This window comes from Anabas testudineus, chromosome 14 (assembly GCF_900324465.2).
Source record: "Anabas testudineus chromosome 14, fAnaTes1.2, whole genome shotgun sequence".
In the NCBI taxonomy this organism is placed as follows: domain Eukaryota; kingdom Metazoa; phylum Chordata; class Actinopteri; order Anabantiformes; family Anabantidae; genus Anabas; species Anabas testudineus.
The window spans coordinates 3,646,489-3,659,891 of NC_046623.1; the positions used below are offsets into that span (position 1 = coordinate 3,646,489).

Genomic DNA, 13,403 nt, shown 5'->3' on the forward strand with positions numbered 1-13,403 from the left:
GGGGTAATACATTAAAATATGTACCTGAAATATTGCTTTGTATCAATTATTTTATCACATCTCGTAAATTATGTTAAGATACCTACAACACTCGTAATTTACTAAGCTAAAGCTACAATAGATACATTTGATCCATGAGTCAGAGAATAAACTATATTCCTATATATAACTCACTTTTGTGAATGAGAGCTTTGTGTGTGAATAGCACAAAGTCAGAGGAGCCGTTTCCTAAAGAGGCATTATAACATGTTTCTGCATTTGTTTGTATCATAATAGTGTATCAATATCCCTGGAATACAATATAAACCCCAAATTAAACATAATAATTAAACATAAAGTTTAATTGCGCTTAGAAAGCTAGCTATGTCACAAAAGTAGTTGGCATTATCATCTTGTAGTTCCCTAAATAAACTTTAAGGTAATCTTTGGCTAAAAGTTGACATACAACATTCAATATCCCTCTAATCTACCCCTTGTGATAATCATTACTAGCTTACTAGCTTATCTGCAGTGACAGAGTGTGTCCAATGGCATTGCACATAAAAGTCTACATAGTCTGGAAATCGATTGAATAGAATTCAGTAAAGACTGTCGTCTTGAGTGGTGGGCTGTAAAACAGGCAAGAGAGACAGACCATCTCTCCTCCTCTCTATCTGCGAATGCTAGAAGCTATAATATCCATCCTTGGTGGTTCACTTGACATTTACTTGCCCTGCTTCTCATGTAGCATTCCCCTTTCTAACTGCCAGGTGCTGTGACTCTCCAGGGCTCACCAACCAGGTGAACAGATAACAAACCTGTCAAGGCAGCTTTGGGGGAGAATAAATCCAGATCTGGGACTAAGGTGGATGATGTGTTCCAGAGGGTTACTCAGGGAGGAGGAGGGCTGACATGAGACCCCCTGTGATGCCTGGGCCCAGGAGAGGCTGCTAGCTGTAATGTCGCAGTGCTACTTTAAAAAGGGGTGCAGTCACTGCAACCTGATTAGATCTCTGCATAGACATTTCAAATGGCTGCTGCCCTTTTTACCCTCCATTTCACCTATTCTTTAAAAGCCACCTCCCACCCTCGCTCCTCCTGCTACCATCAAAGGAGCTGTCAGGGGCTCTTTCTTTAGACTTGCAGACAGGTCAGGGGTGGAAGGTTGAGGTGGGGTGCGCCCTTTGAGGCAGGGGCTGAAAGCACCTAACAGGGATGTATGGGGGCTGAGGGCTGTCTTCCAGGTGCTGATAACATTCATGGTGATGCATTCCCAAGACGTGCACAAATGTCAACACTCTTTTGCTATGGGCATATAATTCTATGAATAGAAAGGACAAAGAGCCAAGTCAAGAGCGATGCAGTGCTCTTTTGTTAAGCAGTAGCTCAGTGAACCACATATCAGCATGTTTCAGTTCTGCACTTGAAGTCATGTTTTCTCTTCAAACTATTATGCAGAAATAACAGCATTTTGGACTCAACATACTGTCTCCTTGTCTCAATGAGTTTATCCCTCTCTGACCTTTGAATCTAATTATACTCATCAATCCCTCACAAAACCAATTAGACTAAATTAACAGATCCTGATTGATCTCTCGACAATCCCTTGAAAAAGCTATGGTAAGTAAGTACATGGTAAATTACTTTCTTTGCAAAAATATTCTCTATTGCTGCAACACCAGGTTTCTTATGCTTACACTTCTTACAGCAATAATATGCAGGCTAGCATGTCACTAACTCCTAGGATAAACAATAGCAAACTCATGCTTGATGAGAAAACAATGACGACATAGGCAACACACAATATATGCAACCACTCCTGCCACTAAACTGAAGGCATGACAAGAATATGTTGGGTTGTCTGTGAAGTATATTTACTTGGAGAACAGGCAAAATGTCCTTTATTTAGGACAGAGTACATCAAGCGTTTTTGGACAAGCCAAATGATGCATGCCTGCTAGAAATTGGAGGGATGGAACATCCCATGATGGTGCGAAAATCTGCACATCAATTACCTGAAGCACTGAGGCCTGTCTGCTCTATCTACATCTGACTTCTGCCTGTAAGGAACCAAAATGTCAGCCAGTTATCTAGACATTCATTGCTCGGGAAAGGACATTTTAGCAGAGAATCAAGACAAGATATGTTTTATGTGTTTGTTGCTTTAATGGATGAATTTGTATATTTCAAAGTAGTGGAGTTAGCTGGAAATGGACTGCAGTAAACAGCCTTGTGAGGCTTAGTGAGCAGGCTGTGTTAGCCTAAGCCATGTTTATTATCAAGCACAATCCACAGCCTCATCAATGCTTTGAGAAAGGCATGGATGAATAAATGCATATTGTTTAGCTTAGGCTTAGGTTTAGCCAGAGCTGGAGCCTCAAATGAAAAAAGAAAGAATTGTAAACAGATGGTAAAATCCAATAAGAAAGACAGAAGGAGGGGGCAGGCAGAGAGACTGAGCTACAGAATGGAGGAGCAAGAACGTGTGTGGAGGAATAAAAATGAAAAGAAAAACCCAAGCATACTGGCTGCCTTTTTGCTCCTGTTTTTTTTTTTAAACTGTAAAGCTAACAGGGAGAAGGAGAGAAAATACAAAGGCATGTGTTCTCATTTTCTGTCTGAGAGCCCCACCAGGACCACTGAAACTTTCTTGATTTCCCCAGTCCAATTATATCTCTGTGCTCAATCCTTCCAGAATAGCAACATCACACCAAGGGACGCTGTCTGCCTAAGCGCAGCGTGCCTAATGGAGTCCCAGAAGTTGACTCCATTTCATTGCTCCTAACTAATGGGCTGTGATATTTTCCCAAACTGACTGCAGCTCTGCCCCCTGGAAGCTAATCTAGTCAGTGCTGTGCCGGACCCAGCCCAGCAACATGCCAGCCCACTGCCTTCCTTCCTAACAACCCCCTCCAATCCTACCCACCACTGCTCCTGTCTGTGTGCAAGCCGCCAACGCCCTCTCCTCCTCTCCCAGCGCTCATTAGTGCTTTCTAGCCGAGTGCTGATTGTCAGAGGGCCCCTGCGATGCCAGCTCTCCCTGTGCGGCCAGCCTGCTGTGGTGAATTTAAGAGGACTTTAATGTAACTGGGCTGAGAGGAGGAGGAGCAGCCAGGGACAGGTGGAAGGAGGAGGTAGTATTGTACAATTGCAGGGCCACAGCTGAGAACAGACACTCTTTCAGGGCTACCTATTGCTCTCCAATGGATACTTGTACCCAGAACACAAGCATAAGAAGAAATAGCCAAACATAAATTCACCAGAATGGGTCCCTCTCCAGCTATATTATGGGCACAGAACAGTCCTCCAGATGGCTAAGGGACACACCAGTGGTGCGATACAATCACTGGCATGGCAGAAATATCAGGAATAAATATGAAAAGCTTTATATCATATTTAAACTCAATCATCAAGTTAATCAAGACATTTAAAAAAAAATTAATGCTTTGTTATATCTTCCCATAAAATAGTTAAACCATAAATGACTTTGCTTAATGGTAGTCACAACAAAGAACTTTGTAATCATTTCTGTGCTTCTGTGCAAGTCTAAAAATATTCAAAGTCTAAATTGTTTTATTAAAGTTAAGAACAGGAAAGAGTTATTAAATGAGCGAACATGAATAAGAAAAAGATAAAACATAATTTGAAAACATATTTTTTTAAATATTCTATTTAATGCAGGTCCTCCTTTTAACATTAGAATCACATTCGGGCAAATGCTCTATAACTCCATTTAAAGAAGTGCAGGTAGAGAGCACAATTGTCTGCTTTTATGGCACACACAGAGGTTAATTATTTTCATAATTACACCTCTAAATGTCAAACATTAGTTTTTCCCACTAATTGACAAGAAAATTAACAGTCAACTATATTAGCTGTGCAGGGCTGTTCTTAACCACTGTAAATGCTTAAAAGTGCTTTTCATATGCTATACATATAAAAAGCAATTACTCTGTTTTTTGTCCTCTCTACTACCTTTTAGCCAGTGTAATCTGTTGGGTAGATTCACCAAGGATAAGAGGTAAAACTGTAATTATGCACATTATTCACCTTCCTGAGTGCAGCACTTGAACACAAAATGCGAAGATGTCTAAATGCACTATACTAGGTTGTCCTCATGCAAAGTGCAGGTCAGACTCTAGCAGGCACTGAGAGCTAATGGCAGTGAGTGGTGCTCCTAACACATGCTCTGGCTCTTTTAGGGACACAGGGGAGTTAAGTGCCATGCACCCTACTGCTGATTATCGCACCTTTGCCAGTCTGCCAGGTCTTCCTGGCCTCAATGCATTGATCTAATTTGGCCAGGAGATAAGGCAGTAATTGGATGAGGGCTTGGAATCAGATGGCTCTGCCTGGTTTGGCTAATTCCACTCTTCCTTGGTTGCCTGGGCCCTGGGCCAAAGAGGCAGGCCAAGGTTAATCCCATCCAATCCCCTGTACTATGTGGCCCTGCACTACCCTCTGACCTCTCTCCACTGCCCAAACACAGCTGATGTGACTCCCTTTGAAGAGGTCACAGTCAACCGTCTAATTAGTTTATAGGAGATTTTAGTCCCATGCACCAGCTATACTGTTGATGTATACAAACGGGGGGTGGGGGTGGGGGGTATTAATATAAAAAAAAAAAAAAAAAAAAAAAAAAAAACGTGTGGGGAAATGTTTTGGATGAAAAAAAAAAAAAATCTTAAATTATCAGCCTTTGCAGCACTACCAGCTTAAAATAAATTATTTTACCCATAAAGAGAATTTGGGCAGATCTCTTATGTGACATGTTCTTGAGGTTGCCATGGCAGTGGAGTTGATATGGATGTGCAATGCAAAGTGAGATAAATGTACAACGCAGAACAAAAAGCCCAAGTGCTTCACATGCTTCACTGTGAGCATATTCTGGTTCTATTTATGGTGGTCAACAGATTAATCTTTATTGTTTGAGCTGGGATTTGACTGTAAGAAAACATGTCTTTCAAGATGCCGTGTTCATATCATAAGAAATAAATACAACAGGGGGATGCCTGCCTCTTGGGAAACACTAATCTTCTTATGGCACATATTTATTCAATTTCTGTGTCAATATCAACCATAATCTGAATGGGCCATGTGACAAGTGCTTTATGTGTTGGTTGATAATGGATGACAGGAAGTAGACATAATCACCTGGGAGTACATCACTGCTGACAGCTCTGGATCAAAGCTTTGCTGCTGTAGATTAATTTCTGAATTGTAATGCACCATATAAATGACTCCTATAGAGCACCAATTTATGCAGAAACACATTAATTGATCAGGCATCTCACTGAAGTTGACAGGTGCACTTTATGGAAGTAGTAATCACCTAATAATCCCTAGACTATCACTTTGAAACCAGATATTTCACAAATGTTACAGCATGAGCATTTGAAGTTGAATTGAGTGAATGCACAGTGTTGTTGGTAACACACAAAACAATACCTCTACTATGAAAAAAGACAAAAGGTATGAAATGGCAGAAATATGGCAGATAAAGACAAGATATGCAATGCATGTGACTAATTATAGAAAACTTAACATCACAAAAAAGGAAGAGTGGACTGTGACACATTGCTACCTTGAGAAAACTGGGCTCCACAATACAGAAATGAGACACAAAGAAAACAATGGAATAGTACTTGCAAAAAAATACACTAAAACAGATACCTTTTACCAGTCTCTGAGATTGGAGGAATAGTATACTTAATTTATTATTACTGCAGTGGAACAAATAATGCTGTATGTTTGTCTCTTTTTTGTACAAGGGGAGATGACAATCTTAGAAGCCAGCATTGAATTTTTCATTTCAATTCAAAGCAAAGCTCAATATGAAAAACGTGCATTTCAAAGAGTAGCATCAGCTGGTTGTTCTTAACAAAGGGAGTTAAAAAAACACATGAAGGACTGAAAATCTGGTGGAAATGGGACACTTACAGAGACAATTGGAGGCAAGACAGGGCCAACACTAGTGTGTCATAAAGACAACAGTACAATGGCTATCCTGCGGATTCCTGGGGCCCAATATCTAGATTGCAGATGGATAAGTGCACGTTAAAACAATATCCCGCCGACCAAAAATAACCATTTCTCATAGCCGTCTCTATTTACTGAAAGACTACTCGTCTCCCACTGGGGCAGAAACAAATGAAAATGTTATTTCTCTACTCATGAACTCCTACCTAGTCTGGTTTTTCACTGCTGGCAATTTCATTTCTCTTCCAAATTTGACTTAAGCCCATGACTTGAGGGAAATAATGTCTCTGGAATAATCATCTGCAACTGTAATTCCAGGGGCACTATCTCTATGTGTCTGTCCATATATCTACAGTATCTATTTATTTATTTATTGTTGGCACTGTTGCTTTGTGGTTTAAGGGAAATTGGACTGGTTTCTGAAATAGAAGTGATGTGACATCCAATGCCTCACAGTAATCCCGTCAGATGCTCAGGCCTTGAGAAAGACAGAACATGCCCTTCTCCAGCACAACGGAAAATAAATGGCTTTGATGCACAGTATTACAAAGTGTGGCCTGTCAAAAAGAAAATCATGGGCTCAATTCAAAGCACGTGCAAAACATATTAGTAAAAATATTGTACGTGCACACCACTACAATATGGAACATAATTTATCATACTTCAGGTTACATTGGGCAAAAAGCATGATGCAAACCAAACAAATGTATTAAAGTATTGTAGCATTTAGCATTTCAAAGGTACATTCTAGTGGACATCACAAGAAAACATTTCCTTAACTACTAAAACAACATCAACATCATTGGCAATATTGCTATAATAAAAATAGTTTTATCTTTATCTTAATTGATGGTGGATTCGGTCTAGTGCATAATTAAGGGATGAAAACCAGGGAATTACAGTTTAAATTTGATGAGTAACAATTTAATCAGAACACACTTTTATACTGAATCTATTAACTATGTCGCTTTTTCTTTTAGCCTTCTAATGGTATTCAGTGAAGCAAATAATCACATTTTTGGATTTTGTTAAATTTCACTCTTACATTCCCTCTTACAGTGTGCTGCATTTACAACAGGGATTGTGGTTATGTACTGTAATGTATCATTCCTTCTGGCAAATGTTGTCTCAGTAGTATCAGCTGTGCTGCAAGACGGTATACACCTTAACTATTCTCATTACAAGTTTTAGTTGAGAATCAAGTAATGCACAGGAGAACGGGTGAATTATCATTTTGTGATTTTTGGAAGCTGTCTACATATTCACCTGAGATGTTATCTTGGCAAAGCTAATGTGAAAGGTGACTCAGTGGCTTGATCACACACCCCTCTGCATCACAAAAAAGGGAAACTGTTAGTATAATGCAGTAGGGACGATATTCTCCATGTATCTCAAGATTCCATTTGATTTCAACTTAGCCCTTGAGAGAAGCATGTTCACATGCATGTGAACCTGCATGTGAAGATATTTATCTGCTATGTTTGGCCTATAGAAAATACAGATTGAACTGTGTTCATGAACCACCAGTGCTTGCTGTGTAATCCCCATATAGCATTCTCAACCCCTTTGTGCCCCTCAAACAAACACAACACACATAAACACCTCAACCCTCCCACACAGCTCTTATACCCTGCAGCTACAATTGCTGATATAAAAATACACACACCAGGTATTCACATATATAAAACACATATGAACTCAAACATATGCTCCTTAGAGAGGTTTGGATCACCACTTAGCCATGTGCCCTGAATATTATGGGTTAAATTTGTTTTTTTTTAAATTCAGCTCCAAGTCAAATAAATAAATAAATAAACAGACTTAAAAATAAATATATTTATGTCACTGCTTTGTTTATAGTGGCTGTGATGAGCCAGTAGAGAGGGTAAGGAGGATTTGTTGGCTCAGGAGAGGTAAGTGATATGTAGCAGTGAATGGCCAGTAATCATGTTTATGAGGGAGAGATGGTTCTGGACTCCTGGTGTGTTTGATTGTGTTTTCTCTGGCTCCCAGCTTGGGCCCGAGTACACCCCCACCATGCCATTGTGATTGAAGTATGCACTCTAGCTTGTCTTCTCTCTGGGAAGTAAAAGGGTGCATGTAATAATGTTCGTGTGGCTTTGCATATTTGTGTTTACGCACATGTTGGCAGTTTTACTCATAAACAGGAATGTTAGTCAATGAAGACCTCCCAACACAAAAAAAGCACCACTTCCCCTTTCTCCTTCATGCAGCCAGTTCCCACATTGCTCTCATTGCTATGGCAACCGCCGTTCTCTCCTTGGGCTCTGCACGCATCCAATCAGAGTGAGACCTTTGTAGAGATTCCTCCGGGCTCCACTTATTCAACTTACTCCACCGGAACAGCCTCCATGCTGAAAAGACTGGAACAAAGAGAGGAAAGACTCCCTTGCCAGGCCTTGGTATGACATCAAAAATTGGGGCTACAGGGTCAGGTTACAGGGAATGCGGAAGTAATACATAGCCAAAAGCTATGGGATGCGTGGCAAAAGCAAAAACAGGGTGGCGGCGTACAGCCATGGCCAGTTTCAGTGGAAATGATGTGGAATAGGATTTGTTATTGGAAGCCTCAGAGCCTGAATACTTGGCAAGTACCTCATGGCTCTGGCACTGGTGTAAGCTTGATAAGTCAAAATGGATTCCAACTGAGCCTATTTATGTCATTCCTGAAAACATATGGATAAGATTCAGGCGCTCAATACTTTCAACCTTCAACAATGACATTCAACACCACTTCTCCAGTCCATTAATCTTCCATGAGAATAGATTTATCTGAGGAACTGCATTCAGTCAGCATTAGCCTGAACAGTATTTACCACACAGGCCTCACTCTGTATCAATTTCAGCAATTAAAGAGCCTTATTTTCCTGGGTATGCAGTAACATAACTATAGTAAAGGTCACAATGTTCCTCTGATTTCTCATATTTTGTTTTGTGTTGAACGCCTCTGGGTGTGGTAAATAATAATTAGCTGAGATAATTTAGTGCCATGTATTCTCAACCTAAAGGCTGCTTAGAGGTCACTGCACACAATCGCCCAGTGCTTCTCTCATTCTAATTATATATCTGCTGCGTAGTGCCGCCAAGTCTGAGATACACACTTGTGAACATAGGCAGGTAGGCAGGCGTGCTCCAAGCACATGTAGAAACAAGCCATCCAGCGGGACCTCTTGCAGGCCCCTGACGGACATTCGGCTGTTGGGGTACTGGCAGGTGATGGAGGCGCAGCATAATTTTGCCCGACTGCCATGTCACAAAGTGTCACAATCTGTTCTTCACAACCCGACTGCAGGCAATGAGAGAGAAAATGGGAAAGAGAAATAAAAGGGGATGAGGAGAGGGAAAGGGGGCTTGATTTGGAGTGCCAGAGGTGGTAATGAAAATGTCTGGCTACTTCCTGGGAGACAGCCTATTCATCAGGTTGATTTAGAGCCAAAGGTGATGGCAATTCAAGTGATCTTGCACCTAGATCCTAGCTGGCTGTGCAGACAACTACAAAATCTTGCATAATGAATTAAGAAAAATCAGGTGGACGGCTTTCATTGTGGACATGATCTCTTCACTAGAATGCAGGTTTTGAGAGATACAGTAGTTACTGTAGGGAGCCAGTGTAAAAATCTTCTACAATCTGTTCCTGCTGTTCTTAATGAATTAATAGAAATCCCAGATGGAATGACTCTAAGCATGAGTCATTCTGTTAAAACACAGTGTTTTATCAAATGTTATATTTAATCACAGAGGTGGATGAGCTTGAAACTTTAGCAATAAAATGCTAGATATCAATTAAAAAGGTTCCTGTAGCTTGAATATCTGGACAAGCGGGGGGCAATTTTATCTTTTAGGACATCAAGCTGGCCTCTCCTTGTGTAAAGTCAAAATCTGGCAGAACTGCTATCAACTATCACACTCTTATTAAAATTACTTTTAAAAGATAGTTTTGTGCATGTGTACATGTGTAGATGTGTCATGATACACATTTATGTGTGTTTCTCTCTACAGTGTGTATTTTTGCCTATTAAGTTGTCAATCTGCCCTGTGGTGTTAACAGCTGGAAAACTTGACACATACAAAATACTATCTGTATTTTCAATGTCTTTAGTCTTTCTGCCCTGACAGCTGACTTTACATCACTGCTGAAAAGTCATTTAATAGTCAAAAACATAATCCCTGCGTTACATCTGCTGCTCATTTTATGCTGAGTCTATGCACATGCTGGGGCTTTAGCAGAGTACGATCCCATGATAATAAGCTAATTATAGGTACAACATTCCTACTTCCATATCTAAATGCTTGTCACTAATAGAAAACATTTCAAATTATTGAGAGGCAGTGAGAGAAAGAGACGGATAATTGATGCAAGCAATTACAAGTTCTGTGTCGGAGCAAATTGGCCAGCATATCTGGACATGTAGGGGGACTGCGACCTCATTTACATCTGAGTGTCAGGAAATAATTGGAGAATGTACTGAGGAGGTGGAATGGGTCTGTAATACAGACCAGCTATGGTCACATTACATAAGCACTTGGACAGTGGGATTCATTATGTGCAGTCTCGGTGCGTTTCCACCATATTTAATCATAATAGTGATCTTTACAACAACAAATATATTTTATGACATTAATCAGTTTCCAAAAGCTATAATTTGAGTATCTGAAATGGTTTCACCACATGCACACAGGATTCTGAATATGCTGTGAAGTTTTCATCGGAAAGCCAGTAATAACTCAGTTCAGTTTTACTATCCATAAGAGAGACTTTAGCTGTGTTTGGGCTGTAACCGCTTCAAAGGCAAGGAAAGATGATGTGCTTGACTTTTAACAATATCACTTCCAGATGTTTCATTACAAAACAAGTTTCAAAGACTACACTGCAAGAAAATACTCAAACGCAAAAGGAGCCAGGACACACAAGTATGAAGTTCAGGAGGCACAACATTTCCACAGTTTCATTTCAGCTAGCAGGCAAAACTGCCTGGAGCAACACCAGTAATGTGTTTGTATCAATAATAGTGTTATAACATATTTTACCAGTATAATGCGCAAATTATTAACCTATGTTACAGCAGGGGCTTCCATAAAGGTGTAGCTAAAAGCATTAGACAGCAGAATTGACTCAATAGAACAGCTACATTACAGCAGAGCACAACAGGAAGCTTTGGCTAACTATAAAATGGTAGCTGAAACATAGAGGTGCATTCATTATAGTCTGCCTCTTGTGCCTCTCATCAGGCTGGCTAACACTGACTGGCGGGCTCTGACCCAGTACTCTGGAGCTTCTCTCTATCGCACCCGCCTCTCATCAAGAGCCTTGGGTGGAAAAAAAGCAGTAACATGCTGTTTACTCGCAATCCCAGGCCCGTAATTGCCAATTTATTTGATAGGCAGCCGGGTAATGATGGCATTTCACCCCTTGCCGCAGAGACTAAACGCGAGTGATTCATCCCAAGCTCCCTGCCCTCCCTGATCCAGCAGACTCCCTCTGCTCAGGACTGCTGCCTGCCTGAATGCCTGCCACCCAGACTGAAGGGGTGGAGTGTGGTGGGGGATGCAGGGGGTGGCTGCCATGTTGGCTTCAAACGAACCAAAAGGGAACCCAGTGCTTCAGAGCAAATGCGGCTAAGCCTGCCAATTTAGCTGGGGTTTGGGGTTGAGGCAAAGCCGCACAGCCGAGCTGATGTGCCATTTGTAGGCCTTAATGAGCTGGCAGGATGGAGTGAGCAGGGAAGGAAAGCGGTAGAGAGGTGGTTGCCCGGCCTGACCTCTGCTGGCCTCTCTCTTCCTGCCAGCCAGCACCAGGTCGGCAAACTGAGTTCATCTGCTTCATCGGAGCGTAGTGGCTCCACGAAGGAAAGAGAGTGCTACAGCAAATACCATTAGCGAACTGGTGGTCTAATGAACAGTTCGAGTCAAAGCCAACTCCTGTCTCACACTGCTCACTGGTACTAACGAGTGACATGTATGCTTTTGCTTTGTTTTCACACTGTGAGGGAGCATCCCTGTGCAGCTCAACCCTGTGAGCCTTCTAGCTGCAATATACATTATTACAACCAAAATAGTTTTAACATTTCAGAAGAACAAGCACATTAACTGCCAGATCATCACTTGGGCATACATCCACCTTCAACTCTAACAATAGTATTTACACTTCTTGGGTGAGAGGTGGGTTTTTACAACATGGCTAGAGGGGACTGACAAACCTATTGGGACCATCTAAAGTGACATTGTACCCAACGAGTCTTCATGCTACCCAGCTTTCGACTGTTCTTGAGAAGACATGCTCAGTATCCTCAGGGGTGTCTTGACCAGACTAAGCAGGTGCAACCAGGACTGTTTTTTTTCTCCTATACTCATGAATGTACAGAGTGGCTGAAATGCCAGTTTATATAGAGGGTGATGCTTCATGAGAACCAGATGGGAGCCCGGAAAGTTGCTGCTTGAGAAAACATGACACTTGTGTGTTTTCTAATAAAACTACAATAGAATGATTAATCAGTAATAATGGGTTAAAGTGCACATCTTCACATCTTCTTCAATGTGATCTAAAAAGAATTGCCAATTGTGTTTTGTCCTATGTGTTATGTGCAGAACAGTTATATGCACTATTTAATAAATTCTTTAATAATAATTATTACCACTCAGTGTAGCAACAACAGGAAACCATTTTGAATCTAGTGAGGGGCATCAAATATGCCTGTGCCAACCTCCTCAAGGAAATCAGTGCAAATGAATTATAATTATAATAGACACTTCCAATATGGAGCTCTGCATTATTCTGCAAAGTTCTGTAAAACCTCAAGAAGATAAGAGGAACAATAACCTTTTGTTGTCTTCTGTTCGATTTGAGAAGTCAAATTTCTATTAAACCTACTTCTGTTGCTGTAAAGTCATACATAGGTTAGTTGTTTTCAAAATTCCACTGTTTAAGTTAATTTATCTTGCTATACTGCTGCACAGTCACCACGGTGCAATCTGACAGAAATCAGCAAGTATAATTTCAATTTCTGTCAACATCAAATTACTTATTTCATTTCATGCCTAGTCAAGCATTGTAAAGCTACACACAGAATCAGTTTTGCCTCAGTTATTTGGCCATGTCTTTCTCAAAAACTAGCTTGCTTTCCAACTGACAGCTTTAATTATGGCCAGATATCTGATCGCTTTACTGTAGATTCGCTACACAAATCAAAGAGAAGGGGCGGGTGTTTGGCAGCAAGGTCCCTTGAGCCTGCTCACTTTGTCTTGGAATACTGTTACAGGTCACATGGGCACAGCCACTGTCATACGCTTTCTTCTGCCAGGTAATAACTGCCTACAGCTCCATCACGAGCAAGTGTAAGTAGTGTTGCATTAAACATAAAAAATCTGAGACTGTAAGGGAGGAAGTAATTGTGTGTGTGATCATCTAAAGTGATTGCACTTAAAAT

The 13,403-nt window shown here is 40.9% G+C and overlaps 1 protein-coding gene across 1 annotated transcript in view; it reads right to left on the bottom strand.

Annotated features, from left to right (window-relative positions):
• The window catches only part of auts2a (activator of transcription and developmental regulator AUTS2 a), a 271,187-nt gene that overhangs the window by 133,896 nt on the left and 123,888 nt on the right, over positions 1-13,403 (bottom strand). The window lies entirely within an intron of this gene.